Below are 12,729 nucleotides of genomic sequence, written 5' to 3' on the forward strand. Positions count from 1 at the left end.
GTGTAAAAATCCTCATTAAAAACTGTGTGGAAACAAACCCTAAAAAATTCAACACATAAGGGTTCGCTCACATCTGCGTATAAATACGCCAAGCGCAGTACTATAAAAAAATTGGATTGCCCTCGCACCAATGTTAAAACATAAGGCAAAGCTGATCTGTGATTTGTTTTTCCTCAGCTGTTTTCGGCCTGAGGAAAATAACAGCACACACACTTGTGGGCAGAGACTCGCCAATGCAAGTCTATGACTGCGAGAAAAAAAAAGTGGGCGGCACACAAACCATCATATGTCTTCCATGTTTTTCGGATATATTACTATTCTGTACAATAGAACGCTGTAAAAAGAAGGGAATTTTGTTTACTTACCGTAAATTCCTTTTCTTGTAGCTCCTATTGGGAGACCCAGACAATTGGGTGTATAGCTTCTGCCTCCGGAGGCCACACAAAGTATTACACTTTAAAAAGTGTAACCCCTCCCCTCTGCCTATACACCCTCCCGTGCATCACGGGCCCATCAGTTTTGGTGCCAAAGCAGGAAGGAGGAAACTTATAAATTGGTCTAAGGTAAATTCAATCCGAAGGATGTTCGGAGAACTGAAACCATGAACCAAAAGAACAATTCAACATGAACAACATGTGTACACAAAAGAACAACAGCCCGAAGGGAACAGGGGCAGGTGCTGGGTCTCCCAATAGGAGCTAGAAGAAAAGGAATTTACGGTAAGTAAACAAAATTCCCTTCTTTGTCGCTCCATTGGGAGACCCAGACAATTGGGACGTCCAAAAGCAGTCCCTGGGTGGGTAAAAGAATACCTCGGTAATAGAGCCGTAAAACGGCCCCTTCCTACAGGTGGGCTACCGCCGCCTGAAGGACTCGCCTAACTAGGCTGGCATCTGCCGAAGCATAGGCATGCACCTGATAGTGTTTTGTGAAAGTGTGCAGACTCGACCAGGTAGCCGCCTGACACACCTGCTGAGCCGTAGCCCGGTGCCGCAATGCCCAGGATGCACCTACGGCTCTGGTAGAATGGGCTTTCAGCCCTGAAGGAATCGGAAGCCCAGAAGAACGGTAGGCTTCAAGAATCGGTTCCTTGATCCACCGAGCCAAGGTTGACTTGGAAGCCTGCGACCCCTTACGCTGGCCAGCGACAAGGACAAAGAGCGCATCAGAACGGCGCAGGGGCGCCGTGCGAGAAATGTAGAGCCGGAGTGCTCTCACCAGATCTAACAAGTGCAAATCCTTTTCACATTGGTGAACTGGATGAGGGCAAAAAGAAGGTAAGGAGATATCCTGATTGAGATGAAAAGGGGATACCACCTTAGGGAGAAATTCCGGGACCGGACGCAGAACCACCTTATCCTGGTGAAACACCAGGAAGGGGGCTTTGCATGACAGCGCTGCTAGCTCAGACACTCTCCGAAGTGATGTGACTGCCACTAGGAAGGCCACCTTCTGCGAAAGGCGTGATAGAGAGACATCTCGCATCGGCTCGAAAGGTGGTTTCTGAAGAGCCGTTAGCACCCTGTTAAGGTCCCAGGGTTCCAGCGGACGCTTGTAAGGTGGGACTATGTGGCAAACTCCCTGCAGGAACGTGCGGACCTGCGGAGCCTGGCTAGACGCTTTTGAAAAAACACGGAAAGCGCAGATACTTGTCCCTTGAGAGAGCCGAGAGACAAACCCTTGTCCATTCCGGATTGAAGGAAAGAAAGAAAAGTGGGTAAGGCAAATGGCCAGGGGGTAAAACCCTGATCAGCGCACCAGGATAAGAAGATCCTCCAAGCCCTGTGATAGATCTTGGCGGACGTTGGTTTCCTGGCCTGTCTCATGGTGGCAATGACATCTTGAGATAACCCTGAGGACGCAAGGAGCCAGGACTCAATGGCCACACAGTCAGGTTGAGGGCCGCAGAATTCAGATGGAAAAATGGCCCTTGAGACAGCAAGTCTGGACGGTCTGGGAGTGCCCACGGTTGACCCACCGTGAGGTGCCACAGATCCGGGTACCACGACCTCCTCGGCCAGTCTGGAGCGACGAGGATGGCGCGACGGCAGTCGGACCTGATCTTGCGTAACACTCTGGGCAGCAGTGCCAGAGGAGGAAATACATAAGGCAGTCGAAACTGCGACCAATCCTGAACTAATGCGTCCGCCGCCAGAGCTCTGTGATCTTGAGACCGTGCCATGAATGCCGGGACTTTGTTGTTGTGCCGAGACGCCATGAGGTCGACGTCCGGCGTTCCCCAGCGGCAACAGATCTCTTGAAACACGTCCGGGTGAAGAGACCATTCCCCTGCGTCCATGCCCTGGCGACTGAGAAAGTCTGCTTCCCAGTTTTCTACGCCCGGGATGTGAACTGCGGAGATGGTGGAGGCTGTGGCTTCCGCCCACAGCAGAATCCGCCGAACTTCTTGGAAGGCTTGACGACTGCGTGTGCCGCCCTGGTGGTTGATGTACGCGACCGCCGTGGCGTTGTCCGACTGTATTCGGATCTGCCTGCCCTCCAGCCACCGCTGGAACGCCTTTAGGGCTAGATACACTGCCCTTATCTCCAGAACATTGATCTGAAGGGAGGACTCTGTCGGAGTCCAGGTTCCCTGAGCCCTGTGGTGGAGGAAGACCGCTCCCCACACTGACAGACTCGCGTCCGTCGTGACCACAGCCCAGGATGGGGGCAGGAAGGATTTTCCCTTCGACAAAGAAGTGGGAAGAAGCCACCACTGAAGAGAGGTTTTGGCTGCCAGTGAAAGAGAGACGTTCCTGTCTAGGGACGTCGACCTCCTGTCCCATTTGCGGAGAATGTCCCATTGAAGTGGACGCAGATGAAACTGCGCAAAGGGAACTGCCTCCATTGCTGCCACCATCTTCCCTAGGAAGTGCATGAGGCGCCTCAAGGGGTGTGACTGGGCCCGAAGGAGAGATTGCACCCCTGTCTGCAGTGAACGCTGTTTGTCCAGCGGAAGCTTCACTATCGCTGAGAGAGTATGAAACTCCATCCCGAGGTAAGTCAGTGATTGGGTCGGTGTCAATTTTGACTTTGGGAAATTGATGATCCACCCGAACCTCTGGAGAGTCTCCAGAGCAATGGTCAGGCTGTGTTGACATGCCACCCGGGAGGGTGCCTTGACTAGAAGATCGTCTAAGTAAGGGATCACCGAGTGGCCCTGAGAGTGTAGGACCGCCACCACTGCTGCCATGACCTTGGTGCAGACCCGTGGGGCTGTCGCCAGGCCGAAAGGCAGTGCCACGAACTGAAGGTGTTCCTCCCCGATGGCGAAACGCAGGAAGCGTTGATGCTCTGGTGCAAATCGGCACATGGAGATAAGCATCCCTGATGTCAATTGATGCTAGGAAGTCTCCTTGGGACATCGAGGCGATGACAGAGCGGAGAGATTCCATCCGGAACCGTCTGGTTCTCACGTGTCTGTTGAGCAGTTTGAGGTCCAGAACGGGACGGAATGATCCGTCCTTTTTTGGCACCACGAACAAGTTGGAGTAAAAACCGCGACCACATTCTTGAAGGGGAACGGGGATCACAACTCCTTCTGCCTTCAGAGTGTTCACCGCTTGAAAAAGTGCATCGGCTCGCTCGGGGGGCGGAGATGTTCTGAAGAAACGAGTCGGAGGACGAGAACTGAGCTCTATCCTGTAACCGTGAGACAGAATGTCTCTCACCCATCGGTCTTGGACATGTGGCCACCAGGCGTCGCAAAAGCGGGAGAGCCTGCCACCGACCGAGGATGCGGTTTGGGGAGGCCGAAAGTCATGAGGAGGCCGCCTTGGAGGCGGTTCCTCCGGCGGTCTTTGTAGGACGTGACTTAGACCGCCATGCAGAAGAGTTCCTCTGGCCCTTCTCTGACCTGTTGGACGTGGAGGAATGGGACCTGGCTGAGGGCCGAAAGGACCGAAACCTCGGTTGTATTTTTCGTTGCTGAGGTCTGTTTGGTTTGGACTGGGGTAAGGACGAGTCCTTTCCCTTGGATTGTTTAATAATTTCGTCCAATTGCTCGCCAAACAAACGGTCGCCAGAAAATGGCAAACCGGTTAAGAACTTCTTGGAAGCAGAGTCTGCCTTCCATTCTCGTAGCCACATGGCCCTGCGGACTGCCACCGAATTGGCGGATGCTACCGCTGTACGGCTCGCAGAGTCCAGGACGGCGTTTATGGCGTAGGACGAAAAGGCCGACGCCTGAGAAGTCAAAGACACAACTTGCGGAGCAGAGATACGTGTGACCGCATTAATCTCAGACAGACAAGCTGAGATAGCTTGGAGTGCCCACACGGCTGCAAAGGCCGGAGCAAAAGACGCGCCTATGGCTTCATAGATGGATTTCATCAGGAGCTCTATTTGCCTGTCAGTGGCATCCTTGAGCGATGAACCATCTGCCACTGATACTACGGATCTAGCCGCCAGTCTAGAGACTGGAGGATCCACCTTGGGACACTGAGCCCAACCCTTAACTACGTCAGGGGGGAAGGGGTAACGTGTGTCATTAAGGCGCTTAGTAAAGCGCTTGTCCGGAAATGCTCTGTGCTTCTGGACAGCATTTCTGAAGTTAGAGTGATCGAAAAACGCACTCCGTGTACGTTTGGGAAACCTAAACTGGTGTTTCTCCTGCTGAGAGGCCGACTCCTCTATAGGTGGAGTTGGGGGAGAAAGATCTAGCACCTGGTTGATGGACGCTATAAGGTCATTTACTATGGCGTCCCCTTCAGGTGTATCTAGATTGAGAGCAACGTCAGGATCAGAGCCCTGAGCTGCGACCTCCGCTTCATCATCCAGAGAGTCCTCATGCTGAGACCCCGAACAGCGTGATGAAGTCGGGGAAGGTTCCCAGCGAGCCCGCTTAGCCAGTCTGGGACAGCGGTCCGTGTCGGAGTCCTCACCGTGGGACCTAGGTGTCACCCCAGGAGCACTTTGCTGCGCCGACCGAGAGGGGCCTGGGGGCGATGAACTCACAGTGCCCTGGGCCTGTGTTACCGATCTGGACTGCAAGGCTTCTAGTATCTTAGCAGACCATTTGTCCATAGACTGAGCCATGGACTGTGAAAGCGACTCAGAGAGTTTCTCAGCCAAAACTGCAAACTCTGTCCCTGCCACCTGGACAGTGGAAGCCGGCGGTTCTACCTGAGCCGAGGGTCCCACCAGTGCCCGAGGCTCCGGCTGAGTGAGTGCCACAGGGGCCGAGCATTGCACACAGTGAGGGTAGGTGGAACCTGCAGGTAACATAGCCGCACAAGAGGTACAGGTTGCAAAATAAGCCTGTGCCTTGGCACCCTTGCTCTTTGCGGACGACATGCTGTTGTCTCCTCTGAGAGTGATCAGTGAGGGTATATAGCCAAAAGCAAAATAGTGCGGCCGAACAGAGAAAATGTATACAATATTTATATATATATATATATACATACATACATACATACATACATACATACATACATACATATATACATACATACATACATACACACATATATATATACATACATACACACACTTCGGCACCCTAGGGGGGCCAGCACCTGGTAACCGGTGCGGCTTACCGACCGCCCAAAGCGGTTGTGTGTCCACCAGATTCCCCGCCTGGGCCTCCCAGAGCTCGTTCTGAAATCCTCCACCGGCAGAAGTGATTGTAACAATGGCTGCCAAAGTTCTCAGGGGAGGAGGGAGCCGTGGGCGGTGACTAATAAAGTGCGGGAGTCTGGTGCCCCACAGTGCTCAGTGAGGGGGGAGGAGAACACCTAAGTATGCTCCAGCCCTCACTGCCGACGTCCAGTCGAGCGTCCCGCCCTTACCCCTGACTGGCAGGCCCGGGGGCGGGAGTTATGGTACCAGGCCGCAGAAGCCGGGGACTAAATTTAATAACGCGGCCGACGAACAGGCGCGGTCGGCGCGGTAGTCCCGGTCGTCACAGAAAAAACAGCAGCCGCTGCAGCGTCTGTAACACAGGCGCTCCATGCGCCGTCCCCAAGGGGACACAGAGTACCTTTTAGATGCAGGGCCTGTCCCTGATGATACCCAGTCTCCTGTCCGTCAGATTCCCCCAGGGGCTGCGGAGGGAGCCCGGTCCTAGTGAAAGGTGACCGGTTAGGATCCCACTTCTCCCAGAGCCTCTAAGGGATGGGGAAGGAAAACGGCATGTGGCTCCAGCCTTTGTACCCGCAATGGGTACCTCAACCTTGACAGCACCGCCGACTTAGTGGGGTGAGAAGGGAGCATGCCGGGGGTCCCGTGGGGGGCCCTCTTTTCTTCCATCCGATACAATCAGCAGCAGCTGCTGCTGACTAAAATGTGGAGCTTGCGTGAATGTGTGCCTCCTTCAACACAAAGCATAAAACTGATGGGCCCGTGATGCACGGGAGGGTGTATAGGCAGAGGGGAGGGGTTACACTTTTTAAAGTGTAATACTTTGTGTGGCCTCCGGAGGCAGAAGCTATACACCCAATTGTCTGGGTCTCCCAATGGAGCGACAAAGAAATGTTGATTAACCCCTTCACGACCTTTGACGGATCTATCAGTCATGGAGCGTGTCACGTTAAGCCCTGCCCCCTGCAGGATGCGGCGATCCGCTCACATATCAGCGGTTTTCAACAGCTGACGTGTGCCTGCATGTTACGAGTGGAATCGCATTCCACCCGTAACATTAACCCCTTACATCTCGCTGCCAAAGTCTGGCAGCGAGATGTACATATGCACGGTCATGATTTTCACTTACCGCCGCCCCCACCGGAAGTCACGTGAGTGATTACGTGACTTTCGGTGGTTGCCATGGTAGCACAGGGTCATGTGATGACGCCTGTAGCTATGACGAGTCACTTCCGTTTTCACTCGGCCCAGAGGCCAGTGAAGCAGGAAGTGACCATATCTGCTGTTTACAGCTGTATAGCTGTGATCAGCAGATAGCGATCAGCAATCCGATCGCTCTGCACTATAGCCCCCTAGGGGGACTAGTAAAATTAAATTTTTTTTTTTTTAAATAAACAAAAACTCAAAAAGTTCAAATGACCCCCTTTCACCCCATTGAAAATTAAAGGGTTAAAAAAAAATTAAATATACACATTTGGTATCGCCGAGTTCAGAAATGCCCGATCTATCAAAATATAAAATCAATTAATCTGATTGGTAAACGGCGTAGCGGCAAAAAAATAATTCCAAACGCCAAAATTACTTTTTTTGGTTGCCGAAGGTTTTACGCAAAATGCAATAACAGACGATCAAAACGTAGCATCTGCGCAAAAAATGGTACCATTAACCCCTTCAGCCCCGGGGCACTTTCCGTTTTTGCGTTTTTGTTTTTTGCTCCCCTTCTTCCGAGAGCCGTAACTTTTTTATTTTTCCGTCAATCTTGCCATATGAGGGCTTGTTTTTTGCGGGACAAGTTGTACTTTTAAATGAAACCATAAGTTTTACCATATGGTGTACTGGAAAGCAGCAAAAAAATTCCAAGTGTGGAAAAATTGCAAAAAAAGTGTGATGGCACAATAGTTTTTGGGATGTTTTATTCACGGTGTTCACTATATGGTAAAACTGATGTGTGGGTATGATACCTGAGGTCGGTGCGAGTTTGTAGACACCAAACATGTATAGGTTTACTTGTATCTAAGGGGTTAAAAAAAATTCACAAGTTTGTCCAATAAAAGTGGCGCACGTTTTGCGCCATTTTCCAAAACACGTAGCGTTCTTATTTTTTGGGATCTATGGCTCAGTGACGGCTTATTTTTTGCGTCTCGAGCTGATGTTTCTAATGGTAGCATTTTTGCGCAGATGCTACGTTTTGATCGCCTGTTATTGCATTTTGCGTAAAACTTGCGGCGACCAAAAAACGTAATTTTGGCGTTTGGAATTTTTTTGCCACTACGCCGTTTACCAATCAGATTAATTGATTTTATATTTTGATAGATCGGGCATTTCTGAACGCGGCGATACCAAATATGTGTATATTTATTTATTTTTTAACCCTTTAATTTTCAATGGGGGGAAAGGGGGGTGATTTGAACTTTTAGGTTTTTTGTTTTTTTTTTAATTTTTTAAAACTTTTTTTTTACTTTTTTTATTTTATTTTACTAGTCCCCCTAGGGGGCTATAGCGATCAGCAATCCGATTGCTGATCGCTATCTGCTGATCACAGCTATACCGCTGTAATCAGCAGATTCAGTCACTTTCTTTCTTCCTCTGCTCCGTGCCGAGGAAGAATGAAAGTGAAACTTCTTAGCACCAGGCGTCATCACATGACCCTGTGCTACGATGGCAACCCCCGAACGTCACGTGATCACTCACGTGACGTCCGGAGGGGGCGGCGGTAAGAAAAAAAGATGGCCGCGCGCATATAGATCTCGCTGCCAGACTTTGGCAGCGAGATCTAAGGGGTTAATGTTCCGGGTGGAATGCGATTCCACTCGGAACATGTAGGCACACATGTCAGCTGTTGAAAACAGCTGATATGTGTGCCGATCCACGCCGCCTGCCCGCGGCAGGGGGCGGGGATTACCGGGACACGATCCATGACGGAAAGATCCGTCCATGGTCGTGAAGGGGTTAAAAACATCAGCTCGAGACGCAAAAAATAAGCCATCACTGAGCCAGATCCTAAAAAATGAGAACGCTACGGGTTTCGGAAAATGGCGCAAAACGTGCGCCACTTTTATTGGACAAGCTTGTGAATTTTTTTGAACTCCTTAGATACAAGTAAACCTATACATGTTTGGTGTCTACAAACTCGCACCGACCTCAGGCATCAATATGACATCAGTTTTACCATATAGTGAACACTGAATAAAACATCCCAAAAACTATTGTGCCATCACACTTTTTTTTTTGCAGATTTTCCACACTTGGAATTTTTTTGCTGTTTTCCAGTACACCATTATGGTAAAACTCATGGCAAGATTGACGGAAAAATAAAAACGTTATGGCTCTCGGAAGAAGGGGAGCAAAAAACAAAAATGGAAAGTGCCCGGGGGCTGAAGGGGTTAATGGCTGCTGAGAAAAACGCATTGTGTACGGATAATATATTATATATATATATATATATATATATATATATATATATATATATATATATATATATATATATATAATAAAAAAAAAAAAAAAAAAGCATGAATTACGGAAGACCAAATGCATTTCACTCATCACTTTTGTAGATGAAAATGGGACACGTTTTTTTTTTTTATACGCACATGTGAGCGAAACGTAATTGTAGAGCCAATGAATGAGTAGACTCTGTGATTCTGTATTTAGTGATGACTACTCACCAGGTGGGTTATCTGTATTAGGTTCTGTAGGAGGTTCCACTTTCCATCGCTCAGCATATGTCTCTGTATTATTGATACAGTTCAGATCTTTACCCTGAAACAAAGAATGTAAAAGACACATACAAATGGAGAAGTTTTAAAAATTATTTTGAAAAACATAAGAAAAGATCATAAATTGATGACCAAAAATAGAATTACATCGGTATTTTATAAACAACTAGTAAAAGTGACAGTGCAACACACCAATAGGTCATATATAAATTAAACCTTTTGGCTCCTGATCTACCAAGGAGTTTCCATATCCAGCAAATTGTGAGAAGAGCCAGACAATATTATGATCAGCTTTAGGCTATGTGCACACGGTGCGTTTTTCTCGGCGTTTTTGCGCGTTTTTCGGGTGCGTTTTTGGCCTCAAAACTGCATGACTTTGCTTCCCCAGCAAAGTCTATGAGTTTTCATTTTTGCTGTCCCCACACAGCGTTTTTTTTCAGCTGCGTTTTTGTGGTGACCACAAAAACGCAGCATGTCAATTATTCCCGCGTTTTTCACTGCGCTTTTCATCCATTGAGTTCAATGGGATGTTGAAAGACGCAATGAGAAACGCAAATAGCTGCGTTTTGGTGCGTTTCTAAGACCAAAAACGCAGCTATAAGCGCAGGAGGTGGGTAGTAAAGTGACGTGTACAGGAAGAGGATTCCTTCTGTCAGTATAGACAGAAGCATGAATCCTCCCGGTACCGTCACCGCCGCGTCCATCTCCCGTCCTGTGCATGTATGCTGCCGTGTACAGGCAGGCAGGAGGTGGAAGCGGCTGCGAAAACAAAAGTTAACAGTAGAATAAAAAAAAAAAAAGTTATACTCACCTGTCTGCAGCCTCGCGGTGCCATGCCCGCTCCCATCTCCTCTCCCGGTATCGCCGCTCCCGCTCCGGCTGTGTGCAGTCTCCCCGGGGCAGGACCTTGCTTGCAGGACCTGGCGATGGATCACCTGATGCAGTCACCTGACGCATCAGCTGATCGAGTCTCGGGCTGACGCGGGCGCCCGGCCGGTATCAGCGGATGCGTCAGGAGACTTCATCCCTGATTACCGGCAGCTGCTGCAGCGATCGGACAGGATCAGACTCCCGCCCCATCGCTCCGGGAGCTGCCGGTAATTCAGCACATAAGTGAGTATTATTTTTTTTTTTTTTCTACTGATGCTTCAGCTGATTGTATAATCGGCTTTTATACAATCAGCTGATGTGTGATGGGATTCAGGCACTTGATCCTGACACATCATCTGATCGCTTTGCCTTCCAGCAAACCGATCAGATGATATTGGATCCTGATTGGACGGCGCGGGACCCTGACCCAGGATTACTGCGGAGGGGGGTTTATTTCAATAAAGATGGAGTCACTAATTGTGTTGTGTTTTATTTCTAATAAAAATATTTTTCTGTGTTGTGTTTTTTTTTTATCTTTACTAGAAATTCATGGTGGCCATGTCTAATATTGGCGTGACACCATGAATTTCGGGCTTAGGGCTAGCTGATAATATACAGCTAGCCCTAACTCCATTATTACCTGGCTAGCCACCCGGCATCAGGGCAGCCGGAAGAGTTGGATACAGCGCCAGAAGATGGCGCTTCTATGAAAGCGCCATTTTCTGGGGTGGCTGCGGGACTGCAATTCACAGCGGGGGTGCCCAGAAAGCATGGGCACCCTGCACTGTGGATTCCAATCCCCAGCTGCCTAGTTGTACCCGGCTGGACTCAAAAATGGGGCGAAGCTCACGTCATTTTTTTTTTTAAATTATTTCATGAAATTCATGAAATAATTTAAAAAAAAGGGCTTCCCTATATTTTTGGTTCCCAGCCGGGTACAAATAGGCAGCTGGGGGTTGGGGGCAGCCCGTACCTGCCTGCTGTACCCGGCTAGCATACAAAAATATGGCAAAGCCCACGTCATTTTTTTTTTTTGGGGGGGGGCAAAGAAATCCTGCATACAGTCCTGGAAGGAGGATGCTGAGCCTTGTAGTTCGACAGCTGCTGTCTGCTCTCCTGCATACACTATTGGATGGAGGATGCTGAGCCTTGTAGTTCGACAGCTGCTGTCTGCTCTCCTGCATACACTATTGGATCGAGGATGCTGAGCCTTGTAGTTCTGCAGCTGTCTGCTCTTCTGCATACACTAGTGGAGAATGAAGAACACATTGAAGAAGGAAATGACATCAGACCTTTTTTTTTTTTTGTTCACTGATAAAAAACGCATAAGGACGCAGTGAGCAAAAACGCAGCAAAACGCAGCAAAAAACGCACCAAATCGCGGCAAAACGCGTGCGTTTTTTGCCGCGTTTTTTCGACGCAGGTGCGTTTTTGTGCGTTTTTAGCGGCCAAAAACGCACAAAAACGCAGCGTCAAAAAAACGCAGCGTGTGCACATAGCCTTAATGTCATCGCCACCAAAGATAAAACATACACTGCATGGCCGACTTATTAGAGACACCTACCTGTATGTAGTAGCACAGTAAATCCAAAGTTATTAGTTTCTTTATTCAAGCATATGAAACAGTTAAGGGTGGACACACCCAAAACACATGGAATAGGTTTATGACCATGGGCCAAGGCTACATACAGTGTGTCCACCCATATCCTGTCCACTGCCATTAACTTGAGAACGGCGGCAGCTATAGGCATAGAAGTGGTGTCTAGGTATAGTAAAGTAGCCATGCACTATGCAATGAAACCACCTATAGCGCCACCTGGTGGAAAACGGAGTTAGCAGTTTTATCTCGAAAATGGATTGAGAGAGAAAAAAAAGTGAATTAAAAAAATTGTAGGGCATCATCAATTCCTATTGCCTATAGCTGCCACCGTTCTCAAGTTAATGGCGGTGGACACACTGTATATTTAACAAGGTTTCAATAAAGGATTTTTTTTATACCAGATGCTGGAAGATTATTAACTTTTTGGATTTATTACTACAACTCCATGACCCTGGAGCATCTGGGTATCTGACACTGGGATTACTCCAGATCCTCTAATACACAAGATGCTAGACTGGAGAGCTGTATCCTCCTTTTTCTTATTTGGTATCTAGTAGCACGTTGCATCTCCTTTAGCCTACCTCAGCAATACATTGCATCATAGATTCCCCTAACTGAGGAAAATAAATGCTGTATTTTTGCAAGATTAACCCTATGTGAACCGGATACCTTCTGCTGCTGCCGCCAATTAGATGGAACTATGTGTATTACACAACTTGTTCTGGGCAGTGTGAGTACACAGCATGGAAAGGTGCAGCATGGGGGGACAATATGGAGCATTAGGAATGTTGGGTGACAGTATATAGAGGTGGGTACCAATATAAAAAGGTGACAACATTCAAAAGTACCGAGAGGTGCAAATTTGGGAGACATAATGGAGAGATAGACACGGGCAGTGAGGGGGGACAGTATGGAAAAGGGAATGTGTGGGGACAGTCAGGAAAGCTTGGAGCATAGAGG

At 48.7% G+C, this 12,729-nt stretch overlaps 1 protein-coding gene across 1 annotated transcript in view; it reads right to left on the reverse strand.

Annotated features, from left to right (window-relative positions):
* LOC142311242 (uncharacterized) overlaps positions 1-12,729 on the reverse strand; it is a 278,135-nt gene that overhangs the window by 200,557 nt on the left and 64,849 nt on the right. The gene's annotated exons all lie outside the window — the stretch shown is intronic.

The sequence above is a fragment of the Anomaloglossus baeobatrachus genome, chromosome 5 (genome assembly GCF_048569485.1).
Source record: "Anomaloglossus baeobatrachus isolate aAnoBae1 chromosome 5, aAnoBae1.hap1, whole genome shotgun sequence".
In the NCBI taxonomy this organism is placed as follows: domain Eukaryota; kingdom Metazoa; phylum Chordata; class Amphibia; order Anura; family Aromobatidae; genus Anomaloglossus; species Anomaloglossus baeobatrachus.